This window comes from Triticum aestivum, chromosome 6D, assembly GCF_018294505.1.
Source record: "Triticum aestivum cultivar Chinese Spring chromosome 6D, IWGSC CS RefSeq v2.1, whole genome shotgun sequence".
NCBI classification, from domain to species: domain Eukaryota; kingdom Viridiplantae; phylum Streptophyta; class Magnoliopsida; order Poales; family Poaceae; genus Triticum; species Triticum aestivum.
In genome coordinates, this window is record NC_057811.1 from 281831633 (window position 1) to 281847504 (window position 15872).

The following is a 15872-nucleotide window of genomic DNA, read 5'->3' on the forward strand; positions in this document are numbered from 1 at the left end:
CTCAGCGCCATACAACATCGCGGGCGAATTGTCGTCCTATAAAACATGCTTCTTAGCTTTTGTGACACTCTTATCACAGAGAATGGTAGAAGCTTAGCGCCACTTCATCCATCCTATTTTGATTTGATGATTCACATCTTCATCGTTATCACCATTTTTTCTGCAGCATTGACCCTAAAAATTGAAAGGTGCCCTTCTCAGGTTCTATCTGCCCATCGAGGCTAACCTCCTCCTCCTTGTGCATAGTAGTACTTAAACTGCACCCCATGTACCCAGTTTCTCATTTTTAGTTCTACTAAGCCAACAACTTTTGGATTTCAAAGTTTGTCTCCATAGCTCTAACTTTTTATTAAACCCCGCCCGATTATCATCGACTAGCATCACATCATCCATAAAGAGCATACGCCATGGGATATCTCCTTGCACATCCCTTGCGATCTCATCCATCATCAAAGCAAAAAGATAAGGGCTCAAAGCCGACTCTTGCTGCAGTCCTATTTTAATCGGGAAGTCATCAATGTCAGCATCACTTGTTCGAATACTTGTCACAATATTATCACACATTTTCTTGATGAGGATGAGGGTAATGTACTTTGTTGGGATTTTGTGTTTTTCTATGCCTCGCCACATGACATTCCATGATATCTTATCGTAGGCCTTCTCCAAGTCAAGGAACACCATATCGTCCTTCTTTTGCTCCATGTATCTCTCTATAAGTTGTCGTACCAAGAAAATGGCTTTCATGGTCGATCTTCTTTTGCTCTTTGTATCTCTCTATAAGTTGTCGTACCAAGAAAATGGCTTCCATGGTCGACCTCACAAGCATGAAACCAAACTGATTTTTGGTACACTTGTCATTCTTCTTAAACGGTGCTCAATGACTCTCTCCCATAGCTTCATTGTATAGCTCATCGGCTTAATTTCACGGTAATTAGTACAACTTTGAACATTCCCCTTGTTCTTGAAGATCGGTATTAATATACTCCGCCTCCATTCTTCTCGCATCTTGTTTGCACGAAAAATGAGGTTGAAAAGCTTAGTTAGCCATACTAACTCTATGTCTTCGAAGCCTCTCCACACCTCAATGGGGATAAAATCAGGGCCCATATTCTTACCTCCTTTCTACATTTTTAAAGCCCCTCTACCTCATACTCTTGGATTTGTTGCATAAAATGCATGTTGGTATCATTAAAGGAGTCGTTTAGCTCAAATGTAGAGCTCTCATTCTGTTCATTGAACAACTTGTCAAAGTACTTCCGCCATCTATGCTTAATCTCCTTGTTCTTCACCAGCAGTTGATCTTCCATCCTTGATACATTTGACTTAGTTGACATCCTTCGTCGTCCTTTCTCGGATCTTGGCCATCTTATAGATGTCCCTTTCGCCTTCCTTCATGCCTAAGCTCTAGTAGAGGTCTTCATATGCCCCACACCTTGCTTCACTCACAGCTTGATTTGCTGCCTTCTTTGCCATCATGTACTTCTTTATGTTGTCTACACTCCTATCTAGGTGTAGGCATCTGAAACAGTCTTTAGTCTATTTAATAGTCTTCTTGCATCATTGTTCCACCACCAGGTATCTTTAGCTTCATTTCTACTTCCCTAGGTCACTTCAAACTCTTCTGAAGCCACCTTAAGGATGCAATTTGTCATAATCTTCCACATATTTTTTGCATCCCCTTCTTCCTCCCAAGGGCCCTCCTTAATGACCCTCCTTGAAAGCCTAAGTTGCCTCCCCCTTGAGCTTCCATCACTTTGTTCTAGTGACTTTGGTGCACTTATCCGGCTAGACACAAATCTAAAAGTGGAAGTCAGCCATTACAATCTTATGTCGAGGGACATCACTCTCTCTAGGTATCACATTACAATGTAGGCAATCACGCCTATCTTCTCTTCCCTAAAGGACGAAATCAACTTCGCTAGAGTGTTGACCACTATTGAAAGTCGATGCAATTCTATCTTTTTAAAAAGGGTGTTAGCTACAATCACGTCATAGGCTAGAATGAAGCTTAAGTCTTCTTCCCTTTCTCGATTCTTGATGCCATAGACAAAGCCCCCATGCACCCCTTCAATACCTATGTTAGATGTATCCGTGTGGCCATTGAGGTCTCCTCTTGCAAAGTGCTTCTCGTTAATTGATTTGTCACTCAGCTGTCAAAATGTTTTTTGGGTCTGTCACATGAATGGGTTGATCAACAAAGAAAGGATACACATCTGGCAATTCCTAAATCATGAGTTAATGTGTGCTATTATCTTGGGGTGCGCAAGTCTTATATTTATTTTCCCCGTCAGTGTGAAGATCACCTCTGAAGTTAGTCAAAGTAACAACCTAGTTCCTGGTTGTCAAAAGAAAACAAAACCAACCTAGTTCCCCTCCCCCCAAAAGGAGGACTTAACACAACGTGCTGTCGCCAGTGTAGGAGCATCCTAGAGCGAATGATGCAATCACTCCTAATTGCCCCTGCGAGCAAATGCAAAAGAAGGATCAGGATCGTAGGTGCTAACGCGTGAACGAGCACCAGTTTGGCTCAGTGGCCTGCAGCTTTCCTGTTGGGCCTCCTAAACAACACTTAGTAAAACTACACATAAAAAATACACACATGAAAATTGCAATGATAAACTACAAAAGTAGGAAATACCCACAGGAAATTGCAATGCTCAACTACAGAAAACCTTACACGCCAAAAAATATCCACAGTAAATATTAAAAAAGAAAAGAACCAAACATTGCCATGGTGCACTACAAAAAAGAAAAGAAAAATTGTGCCTGACAATTTGCATGTTAATTTAATAAAGATGTATGTGTTAAGTTATCGTGTCTGTATAATTTAAGTTCCCATGACAATGAAAATTGAGTTGCCATGGCAAAGAGTTTTTAGTTTCATGATGATGATGCATTTTTTTTTGAAAATGTTATACAAATAAAAAATTGCCATGATGGAAATAATAAAATTGGAATGAAATTAAAAATAATTTTTGTACTCTTAATAATGAAATGGTCATGTTGTATACTTTGTCATAACAAAAAAAATCACATACAAAAATTGCCATCATCAGAATAATGAATTATCATACCGTTTAATTTTTTTACCATAATCTAGATAATAATTTTTGCCATGATTTTATAAGAAAATTGCCATGCTATATATTTTCCATGCCATAAAAATCACATGAAAGAAAATTGACATAGTAGAAATAATAAAATGTTGTGGGATGTACAAACAAATTTCTATGGAAAGATTGAAAACTACAGTACACAATTTTTCCATGTTCCGTGTGAAAATTTATGAAAATTTTTGTTCACTAAGAAAATCATGGAAAAACATTTGTAAAGAAAAAGACCATGTTTTAATGGTCATGGCAAAAAATCTATGCACAAAAAGAATTTGCCACCATATGTACAAATGACATGCTAAAGTTCAAAAATAAGAATTTGCCGTGGTATACAAATAAAAAATGAAATGGTCAATACAATAAATTTGCCATGGTCCAACTCAAAAAGAATACCTACATTTGCCATGTGAATAATTTTTCAAAAATGTTGTATAGAACTGAAAGTGCCCATGTTAAAAACATCAGAAAGTTTGCCATTAGCTAGTTTATAGCTAAACACTAGTAAATTGACTTGAAATGTAGGTAAATCTCATACACAAATTAAGATGCCATGGCATAAACATCTTAAAAGAGTTTTGCTATGGCCTGTCTATATATGTATTACAAAACTTAAGGTGCCATGACAATAACACATATTAAAGTTGCCAAGTCTATTATATAGATGTAGTACAAAACTTAAAATGGCCATGGAAAAAATATTAGAAAAATTCCATGGAAAAGTTTATAGCTAAGAAAGCAAAAAATAAAAATGCCATGTCAGGTTTGTAGTTGGAGCCGAATAAAAACATCATAAGTAGTTAAATAAAAACAACAATAACATGGCAACAAGCTGTGAACCTAAACACATACCACAAAAACAGTTCCCACAATCTCAACCAAAAAACTGAGATAAGCAGGGATTTCATGTGCATAGAGCAAGATAACATACAAAAACAACAATGCTCATGATGCATAGACGCTACTGCTATTGTTGAAAAAAAAACATCATCAAGACACACTAGTTGTGTAGATTTTTCATAATGCAAACATACTGATTGCCATCATGCTTATACACTACTTGCCATGCTCTAGATAAATTCATAGTTGATGGCCAATTATTCAAAAATAGCTATATGGTTCATGGCAAATTTATAAGAAGCAATTTTCATGATTTTTTCAGGGAGAAGCCAAAAAATGTACATTTACCATTTAGAAGGTAGAAAAATATCCAAAATTGCCGTGATTTTAGGAAAAAATCATAGACTTGCCAAGTGAACATTAATATTGAAGATTTGCATGTTTTGGAAAAATAAATAAAAAGATCTGAATTGGCCATGTGTGGAGAACAAAACTTGCCATGTGTGGAGAGCAAAACTTCTTAGAACTTGCCATGGGCCAGGATAAAACATTTGCCATGTTTCATCACCCGATACAGTGAGAGTATTGAACAAAGCACATAATGGGATTTGCCATCCATGTAAAACTAAAATAGTCTTTTACATAGAGCAAGATAACATACAAAAACAACAATGCTCATGATGCATAGACGCTACTGCTATTGTTGAAAAAAAAACATCATCAAGACACACTAGTTGTGTAGATTTTTCATAATGCAAACATACTGATTGCCATCATGCTTATACACTACTTGCCATGCTCTAGATAAATTCATAGTTGATGGCCAATTATTCAAAAATAGCTATATGGTTCATGGCAAATTTATAAGAAGCAATTTTCATGATTTTTTCAGGGAGAAGCCAAAAAATGTACATTTACCATTTAGAAGGTAGAAAAATATCCAAAATTGCCGTGATTTTAGGAAAAAATCATAGACTTGCCAAGTGAACATTAATATTGAAGATTTGCATGTTTTGGAAAAAATAAATAAAAAGATCTGAATTTGCCATGTGTGGAGAACAAAACTTGCCATGTGTGGAGAGCAAAACTTCTTAGAACTTGCCATGGGCCAGGATAAAACATTTGCCATGTTTCATCACCCGATACAGTGAGAGTATTGAACAAAGCACATAATGGGATTTGCCATCCATGTAAAACTAAAATAGTCTTTTACATAAGTAGTTAAATAAAAACAACAATAACATGGCAACAAGCTGTGAACCTAAACACATACCACAAAAACAGTTCCCACAATCTCAACCAAGAAACTGAGATAAGCAGGGATTTCATGTGCATAGAGCAAGATAACATACAAAAACAACAATGCTCATGATGCATAGACGCTACTGCTATTGTTGAAAAAAAAAACATCATCAAGACACACTAGTTGTGTAGATTTTTCATAATGCAAACATACTGATTGCCATCATGCTTATACACTACTTGCCATGCTCTAGATAAATTCATAGTTGATGGCCAATTATTCAAAAATAGCTATATGGTTCATGGCAAATTTATAAGAAGCAATTTTCATGATTTTTTCAGGGAGAAGCCAAAAAATGTACATTTACCATTTAGAAGGTAGAAAAATATCCAAAATTGCCGTGATTTTAGGAAAAAATCATAGACTTGCCAAGTGAACATTAATATTGAAGATTTGCATGTTTTGGAAAAATAAATAAAAAGATCTGAATTTGCCATGTGTGGAGAACAAAACTTGCCATGTGTGGAGAGCAAAACTTCTTAGAACTTGCCATGGGCCAGGATAAAACATTTGCCATGTTTCATCACCCGATACAGTGAGAGTATTGAACAAAGCACATAATGGGATTTGCCATCCATGTAAAACTAAAATAGTCTTTTACATAGAGCAAGATAACATACAAAAACAACAATGCTCATGATGCATAGACGCTACTGCTATTGTTGAAAAAAAAACATCATCAAGACACACTAGTTGTGTAGATTTTTCATAATGCAAACATACTGATTGCCATCATGCTTATACACTACTTGCCATGCTCTAGATAAATTCATAGTTGATGGCCAATTATTCAAAAATAGCTATATGGTTCATGGCAAATTTATAAGAAGCAATTTTCATGATTTTTCAGGGAGAAGCCAAAAAATGTACATTTACCATTTAGAAGGTAGAAAAATATCCAAAATTGCCGTGATTTTAGGAAAAAATCATAGACTTGCCAAGTGAACATTAATATTGAAGATTTGCATGTTTTGGAAAAATAAATAAAAAGATCTGAATTTGCCATGTGTGGAGAACAAAACTTGCCATGTGTGGAGAGCAAAACTTCTTAGAACTTGCCATGGGCCAGGATAAAACATTTGCCATGTTTCATCACCCGATACAGTGAGAGTATTGAACAAAGCACATAATGGGATTTGCCATCCATGTAAAACTAAAATAGTCTTTTACATAGAGCAAGATAACATACAAAAACAACAATGCTCATGATGCATAGACGCTACTGCTATTGTTGAAAAAAAAACATCATCAAGACACACTAGTTGTGTAGATTTTTCATAATGCAAACATACTGATTGCCATCATGCTTATACACTACTTGCCATGCTCTAGATAAATTCATAGTTGATGGCCAATTATTCAAAAATAGCTATATGGTTCATGGCAAATTTATAAGAAGCAATTTTCATGATTTTTTCAGGGAGAAGCCAAAAAATGTACATTTACCATTTAGAAGGTAGAAAAATATCCAAAATTGCCGTGATTTTAGGCAATAATCATAGACTTGCCAAGTGAACATTAATATTGAAGATTTGCATGTTTTGGAAAAATAAATAAAAAGATCTGAATTTGCCATGTGTGGAGAACAAAACTTGCCATGTGTGGAGAGCAAAACTTCTTAGAACTTGCCATGGGCCAGGATAAAACATTTGCCATGTTTCATCACCCGATACAGTGAGAGTATTGAACAAAGCACATAATGGGATTTGCCATCCATGTAAAACTAAAATAGTCTTTTACATAAGTAGTTAAATAAAAACAACAATAACATGGCAACAAGCTGTGAACCTAAACACATACCACAAAAACAGTTCCCACAATCTCAACCAAAAAACTGAGATAAGCAGGGATTTCATGTGCATAGAGCAAGATAACATACAAAAACAACAATGCTCATGATGCATAGACGCTACTGCTATTGTTGAAAAAAAAACATCATCAAGACACACTAGTTGTGTAGATTTTTCATAATGCAAACATACTGATTGCCATCATGCTTATACACTACTTGCCATGCTCTAGATAAATTCATAGTTGATGGCCAATTATTCAAAAATAGCTATATGGTTCATGGCAAATTTATAAGAAGCAATTTTCATGATTTTTTCAGGGAGAAGCCAAAAAATGTACATTTACCATTTAGAAGGTAGAAAAATATCCAAAATTGCCGTGATTTTAGGAAAAAATCATAGACTTGCCAAGTGAACATTAATATTGAAGATTTGCATGTTTTGGAAAAATAAATAAAAAGATCTGAATTGGCCATGTGTGGAGAACAAAACTTGCCATGTGTGGAGAGCAAAACTTCTTAGAACTTGCCATGGGCCAGGATAAAACATTTGCCATGTTTCATCACCCGATACAGTGAGAGTATTGAACAAAGCACATAATGGGATTTGCCATCCATGTAAAACTAAAATAGTCTTTTACATAGAGCAAGATAACATACAAAAACAACAATGCTCATGATGCATAGACGCTACTGCTATTGTTGAAAAAAAAACATCATCAAGACACACTAGTTGTGTAGATTTTTCATAATGCAAACATACTGATTGCCATCATGCTTATACACTACTTGCCATGCTCTAGATAAATTCATAGTTGATGGCCAATTATTCAAAAATAGCTATATGGTTCATGGCAAATTTATAAGAAGCAATTTTCATGATTTTTTCAGGGAGAAGCCAAAAAATGTACATTTACCATTTAGAAGGTAGAAAAATATCCAAAATTGCCGTGATTTTAGGAAAAAATCATAGACTTGCCAAGTGAACATTAATATTGAAGATTTGCATGTTTTGGAAAAAATAAATAAAAAGATCTGAATTTGCCATGTGTGGAGAACAAAACTTGCCATGTGTGGAGAGCAAAACTTCTTAGAACTTGCCATGGGCCAGGATAAAACATTTGCCATGTTTCATCACCCGATACAGTGAGAGTATTGAACAAAGCACATAATGGGATTTGCCATCCATGTAAAACTAAAATAGTCTTTTACATAAGTAGTTAAATAAAAACAACAATAACATGGCAACAAGCTGTGAACCTAAACACATACCACAAAAACAGTTCCCACAATCTCAACCAAGAAACTGAGATAAGCAGGGATTTCATGTGCATAGAGCAAGATAACATACAAAAACAACAATGCTCATGATGCATAGACGCTACTGCTATTGTTGAAAAAAAAACATCATCAAGACACACTAGTTGTGTAGATTTTTCATAATGCAAACATACTGATTGCCATCATGCTTATACACTACTTGCCATGCTCTAGATAAATTCATAGTTGATGGCCAATTATTCAAAAATAGCTATATGGTTCATGGCAAATTTATAAGAAGCAATTTTCATGATTTTTTCAGGGAGAAGCCAAAAATGTACATTTACCATTTAGAAGGTAGAAAAATATCCAAAATTGCCGTGATTTTAGGAAAAAATCATAGACTTGCCAAGTGAACATTAATATTGAAGATTTGCATGTTTTGGAAAAATAAATAAAAAGATCTGAATTTGCCATGTGTGGAGAACAAAACTTGCCATGTGTGGAGAGCAAAACTTCTTAGAACTTGCCATGGGCCAGGATAAAACATTTGCCATGTTTCATCACCCGATACAGTGAGAGTATTGAACAAAGCACATAATGGGATTTGCCATCCATGTAAAACTAAAATAGTCTTTTACATAGAGCAAGATAACATACAAAAACAACAATGCTCATGATGCATAGACGCTACTGCTATTGTTGAAAAAAAAACATCATCAAGACACACTAGTTGTGTAGATTTTTCATAATGCAAACATACTGATTGCCATCATGCTTATACACTACTTGCCATGCTCTAGATAAATTCATAGTTGATGGCCAATTATTCAAAAATAGCTATATGGTTCATGGCAAATTTATAAGAAGCAATTTTCATGATTTTTCAGGGAGAAGCCAAAAAATGTACATTTACCATTTAGAAGGTAGAAAAATATCCAAAATTGCCGTGATTTTAGGAAAAAATCATAGACTTGCCAAGTGAACATTAATATTGAAGATTTGCATGTTTTGGAAAAATAAATAAAAAGATCTGAATTTGCCATGTGTGGAGAACAAAACTTGCCATGTGTGGAGAGCAAAACTTCTTAGAACTTGCCATGGGCCAGGATAAAACATTTGCCATGTTTCATCACCCGATACAGTGAGAGTATTGAACAAAGCACATAATGGGATTTGCCATCCATGTAAAACTAAAATAGTCTTTTACATAGAGCAAGATAACATACAAAAACAACAATGCTCATGATGCATAGACGCTACTGCTATTGTTGAAAAAAAAACATCATCAAGACACACTAGTTGTGTAGATTTTTCATAATGCAAACATACTGATTGCCATCATGCTTATACACTACTTGCCATGCTCTAGATAAATTCATAGTTGATGGCCAATTATTCAAAAATAGCTATATGGTTCATGGCAAATTTATAAGAAGCAATTTTCATGATTTTTTCAGGGAGAAGCCAAAAAATGTACATTTACCATTTAGAAGGTAGAAAAATATCCAAAATTGCCGTGATTTTAGGCAATAATCATAGACTTGCCAAGTGAACATTAATATTGAAGATTTGCATGTTTTGGAAAAATAAATAAAAAGATCTGAATTTGCCATGTGTGGAGAACAAAACTTGCCATGTGTGGAGAGCAAAACTTCTTAGAACTTGCCATGGGCCAGGATAAAACATTTGCCATGTTTCATCACCCGATACAGTGAGAGTATTGAACAAAGCACATAATGGGATTTGCCATCCATGTAAAACTAAAATAGTCTTTTACATTTGTATCCCTAAGCCCACCCTCCCACCCCCACCCCCGCGTCGCCCGCGCCTGGCGACACGGGGGAAACCCTCGCCGACGGGAGCCCCCCTTCGACTCCGCCACGCCCGCATTGCCGCCGCCGGAGGGCCGGCTGGCGAAGCCGCGCCACGCCCGGGGATGGCGGCGGCGGGGCGATTCCGTTCCCGCCCTGCCTCGCCCCTGCATCGCGCCGCCCCTCCACCGTCTCCCTGCAACGCTGCCGCCGGAGGGCCGGCCGCGCCGGCCGTGCCGGCCGGCCGTGCCGGCCGCGGCGCGCCTAAGGATGGCTGCGGTTGAGCGCCCGCCTCCCCCCGGCGCTCGCACTGGAGGCCTTCCCACCCCACGGCCCCAGATCGGATCTGGCATGCCGCAGCCACTCCCCCCGTCCAACTGCTGCACACATCCTGCTGGTCCTGCTCGTCGGCGCGGCTGTGTCCGTGCTGATCCTCCCCCAGTCCGCGTCTTGCCCCCCGTGGTGCAGCCCCTCTTCTTGCTGCCGTCCGTCGGGGCGGGCGTGACCCTTGGGGGAGGTGGCCGGAGCTCGGTCCTGCCTAGGTGCAGGCCAACATCGTCCCTGACAATGTCTCCTCCGAGCTGCTGTGACGACCTCTGTGTGTGTGGTGACGGTGGCCCTCTGGCAGCATGTTAGAAGCTCCATGGTGGATTTTGTCGACACCGCTCCGGTCCCGGCCTCCATGGACCTGCGTTCTCCAGTGTTCTTGGTCCGCCGGCGTCCTCTACCGGTGTGGTCTCGGCCCCAATGCACCGGCAGCTGCGCCTCTTCCAGCTTCGGTTCACTGGCGTTCTGGTGGCTCTGCCTCCGGCGGTACGGATCTGCGTTCCCTTCCGGTTCCGGATTGCCGGCGGCGCCGGCCGCCATCCTTCCATCCGCATAGGCTCTTTACCCTGCTGCCTCTCCGACCCCGTCCACCTACACGCCATAGGTTTCAAAGCTTGCGTTTTTCGTCGGCGACATGTGCAGCCCCACCGCTATCTGAGGTAGCGGTCGACAAGCAGGTTGTCTCCGGCATCTTTGGATCCTGATCTGGCGGCTTTGGGATTGCTCGGACTAGGCCAGGCGAAATCCATGCTCGGCTTGCCAATGCTGGCAGCGGCGACACCCGCGGGTGTCGTTTCCCTTCCTGGAGGCGCTGCCATGGCCTTTTCCCTGCACCCCTTCGAGTATCGGGGGAAACCCTAGGTCCGGTTCTCTGGATCGGATGGCGACGACGTCTCGACATCGTTCCCCTTCTTGAAGGCGCTATCTTGCTAGCTCGTGATGTCCCGGTGTTGGAATTGAAGATGTTCGACGTCCTTCTGAGTTGGTCTGCTCCTCTAGTTTTAGGTTTGGTGGTTGTGTCATTCCCCCTATTCGGGCTAAGCACCCCGTCGCTCTATGCTCCGGACACCATGTTTATGCCTTCTTGTGTTCATGGCATGTGTTGTACCCTCTGATGTACTCTTTCTTCTTTCTTCTATCAATGAAATGATACGCAAGCTTTGCGTATTCGCAAAAAAAAAACATTTGTATCCCTAACTCGAACCCACTACTCAGATTTACCCCTAATTTTGAAGTGTGCTCAAATTTACCCATCTGTCGTTAGTTTCCCTTACGGAAATACCCTTCTGTGACGTTACCGTCTGGTCAAAGGGTTTTGACCGCCCATTAGACGTTTTTTGGACATTGTTTCCCCTGCCTCCTTATCTCACTAACACGCGGGACCCACTCTAAAAACAACTTAAGGAAAAAAACTCTTTCTCTCACCCCCTCTCTCTAACTCACTTACATGTGGGGCCCAACTGAAATAATAAAAATATTTTTTCTCTCTCACAACCTCTCTCCCTCTGACATGTGGGCCATGGAACCCACTGTCAAGGTCAACGCGTTGCCAGCCATGAGCGGTTGCATGCAGCGGTGGCCGCGTTTGCCGGTGACTCGCCGTAGGTTGCCGGAAGACCACGGGAGGAGGAGCGAGGCACGCGGTGTATCGCGTGAGGTGCGCTAGATACGCTAGGCACGATAGGTGTAGGCGGGCATGCGCACGGCCTGTCCAGTTGTGGTTGGTCATGGCGGCCGGCTTAGGGAAGGGGCATTGGGCATGAAATCGGGCGGGGGAAGATGTGAGTAGGGACGCAGGCTTTCCATGACGACGACGACAAGGAGGTCGGGTAGGTCAATGGTGGCTCAGGGCGGTCGAATTTTGAACAGAAGATCGACGACTGTGGGAGAGATCCAGGTCCAGGCGTCGTCTACGGGTGGCCCCAGGCCCAATTCACTGCGCAGGGCGGAGGAGAGGCGCCCTACATATCTTATGGACTTGCTCGTTCTGATCGATCTGGCCTCCGGCCATGATGGCTAGCAACAACATCCTCAGGAGAGCTCTAAGGCGCTCTCCGACGAACTTTGAGCAATGTGCTATAGGGCAGGAGGAGGCTTGGTGAGTGGGCCAAATTAACCAGGTGGTGACATACGCCGCGACACACTCATCTGGATTAATGGAGAGGCACCGGAGCGTCGGCTCCGACGATAGCTGCGGGCGGCGGTGTTATGCTGAAACGGTGTCTTCCCCATCCATGGCGTCACCGTACGTCGCCATTCGCGTCGGCCTCCACGACCTCTACCAGACCACCCTGAGCCTTCCCCCGCTCCTCAAACGAAGATGCGCCGCCCCTCGTCGGTGACGGCCACCGGCCGAGCCGCCAAGTCTCGCCATGACCAGGTGCAGGCCGGTGTTGACTTTAACAGTGGGTCCTATGGCCCACATGTCAGGGAGAGAGAGAGGGGGTTGTGTGAGAGATTTTTTTGATTGGGTCCACTTGTAAGTGAGATAAAGTGTCTGTAAGAGTTCTTTTCTGTTTTTACTATGGGGTAGTTCCCACGTGTAAGTGACATGTGCATGGAATGACAAATATGTCCAGAAAACGTCTAATAGATGGTAAAAACCCTTTAATCGGATGGTAACGACACGGAAGGGCATTTCTATAAGGGAAACTAACGGCAGAGGCACTGGTACCGTTACGTGCTATACAAACGGTTTTTACCCCTTTTTCGCGACGGAGTTTTAAATCGTAGCCCCGTCGGTGTGTGCGGGCGGGGGGGGGGGGGGGGGGGGGGGGTGGCGGCTTCCCACACAACCCAGAAACCGTCGGGGATAGGCGAGCGGCTACTGACGATTGCCATAGAATAAACATATGAGAAGTCGCGTCTGTCTCACACGTTATGTCTCGACGTTACGTTTCTAACCCGAGAGACATCCGAAACGATTACGCCGTTATAGTCGTGTGGAAAAGGTGGATATCACAAACATTTAATCTATCGATGTGTTTGGGATAGATACGTTATCGCACCCAGTTCAAAAATGTAAAATGTGTATGGTGCCTCTACGTTAAAAAAATGTAAAATGTGTATGATGCCTCTACTATCGCCAACGTGTCTATTTTCATAACTATGTGCAATAGGCAGTCCTATCACACACGGGGTCCATATATGCACCGTCTTCTTTTTGTCCAATATTACACACGCATACACATTTGAAACGTTTGCCATATTACCATGAATCACATATGCATATGAGGCAAAACCGTATGTGCGTCCATCGAGCATCGCAAATGTTTCACGTCAAAGAACCGTCTGTTCTCTATTTTTCCGTCGCACATGCTGTTTTTTTCTAACAGTGTGTACGTTATTTTATTCGCTCAGGTTTAATTTTATTTTTCCCTGTAATTTATTATTCGAATTGAAAATTTTGAAATATGAGACGTGACATTTAAATTCTTAGCATAATGGTTCAACAACGAATCCATAATAAAATTCTCAGTACAATATGTTCAGTAATTACAGGATTAGGCAGCAATTAACTATGATGAACCACAATATTTAGAGGCGGTAAAACTGAAGAGACAAGTGTAAATCATTTTGGCTGCCAATGGTGTTGAGGAAGCGAAATGCCCATAATGTGCCCTCATGCATGCCATATGCATGAATAACTTTTGTCCAACCCCTTATGACGATCGCCCGCCCATCCTTCACCGCCTCCAGGAAGGCTTCTAGACCATTATCATGGTAGTATGAATTATATACTTTAACCTTAGTTGCCTCCACTTCGGTCATGTAGTTTGCAAGGTAATCATCAGTAAATTGCTTCAGAAACCACTCAAAAGAGAAAACTTTCAAATACTCATGTCTAATAGAGTAACTCATTGTGGGCAAGGGGAAAAGTCAACACATTACTTACCATCCTAAAGTTCAATGTTGTCTTGGACAAAGTGTAAATAAAGAGCTTAATTCCGATCACCCGTCTCTTTCGCCTAACAATCTTTCTTAGTTTCCTCACTCGACGCTTGTTCATAAATATCTCATTGCCCCATATACAAAAGGGATTGAAGCGTGGATCAGTACCGCTGACATATGTACCTACAGGCAACCGGTAAATGTTAGAAGCTAAACTGCGATTGCACAAATGATGTAAAATACAACTACCTCCGTTCCTAAGTATAAGTATTTTTAGAGATTTCAATATGAATTACATATGGATGTATATAGACATAGTTTAGATTAGAATGTAGATTCACACATTTAGCTTCGTATGTAGTATATATTGGAATATCTAAAAATACTTATATTTAGGAACAGATGGTGTATAAGACATGGGATGCAGCTAACCTCGACGGCAAACAACAACATCGCCCATTGTAGCCCTGCGTAAGTACATGGAAAGACAATGTTAACTACAACAGGGTTAACATCCACCAAAAATAGTAAATGGTAATAAAACGACAACATCTGTAGTGATATCTTCATTGCAAAAGAATAGCACGGTAGCAAAGGACGGATTAAAAAATGGAAAAAGTTTCTTACTACAACAAGCACGTTTCACTACAGACAACCTAGTATAGCCATTGAACTGGTACTGATAGAAATGAAATTGACAGAGTTAAACATCACAAGGCAGGTGCTGCTAGAGTAGAGAATGCCCCCGTTGTCTATAAAAAGGTAGGAAAAATAGATAAGACGGGTTAGACATGTTTACTAAAACATGCTTAATACATCAACCGTACAAAGCATAGCCATTGCAACTGGTATTGGTAAGATTGAACTGGTCACTTCATACTTGGTAAGTCCTGAGGGGTAGTTCCTGGGGCACTTCCTATGGGCAAGAGCCCGCCCCAAGTCGGCCGTAGCGGAGGCGAGGTGTTCCTCCGGGTCGAAGCATGGATCAGGACCACTGGCATGTGTACCTACAAGAAGCAAGTAAATGTTAGAAGCTAAACTGTAATTGCACAAATGATGTAAAATAATGTAAGACATGGGATGCAGCTAACCTCGACGGCAAACAACAACGCCGCCCGTTATGGCCTTGCGTAAGTACATGGAAAGGCATGTTAACTACAACAGGGTTAGCATGCACCAAAAATAAAAATGAAAATAAAACGACAACATCTCTAGTGATATCTTCATTGCGGAGAGTAGCATGGTAGCAAAGGGACAATTAAAAAAGGATACAACTTGCAATAGGCTTGACAATATCCTAAGTTATGTTTTGTAAATTTGTAGCTGCTATTGGTGAAATTGAGTTGGACAGTTCATACTTGAACATCGCACAGTGTGCAATACTGAAAATAACAAGGCACGTTTAACTACAGGCAACCTAGTATAGCCACTGAAACTGGTACTGATAAAAATGCAATTGACAGAGTTAAAAATCGCAAGGCAAGTGCTGCCAGAGCAGAGAATAGCCCAGTTTTTTATAAAAACGTAGGGAAAATAGC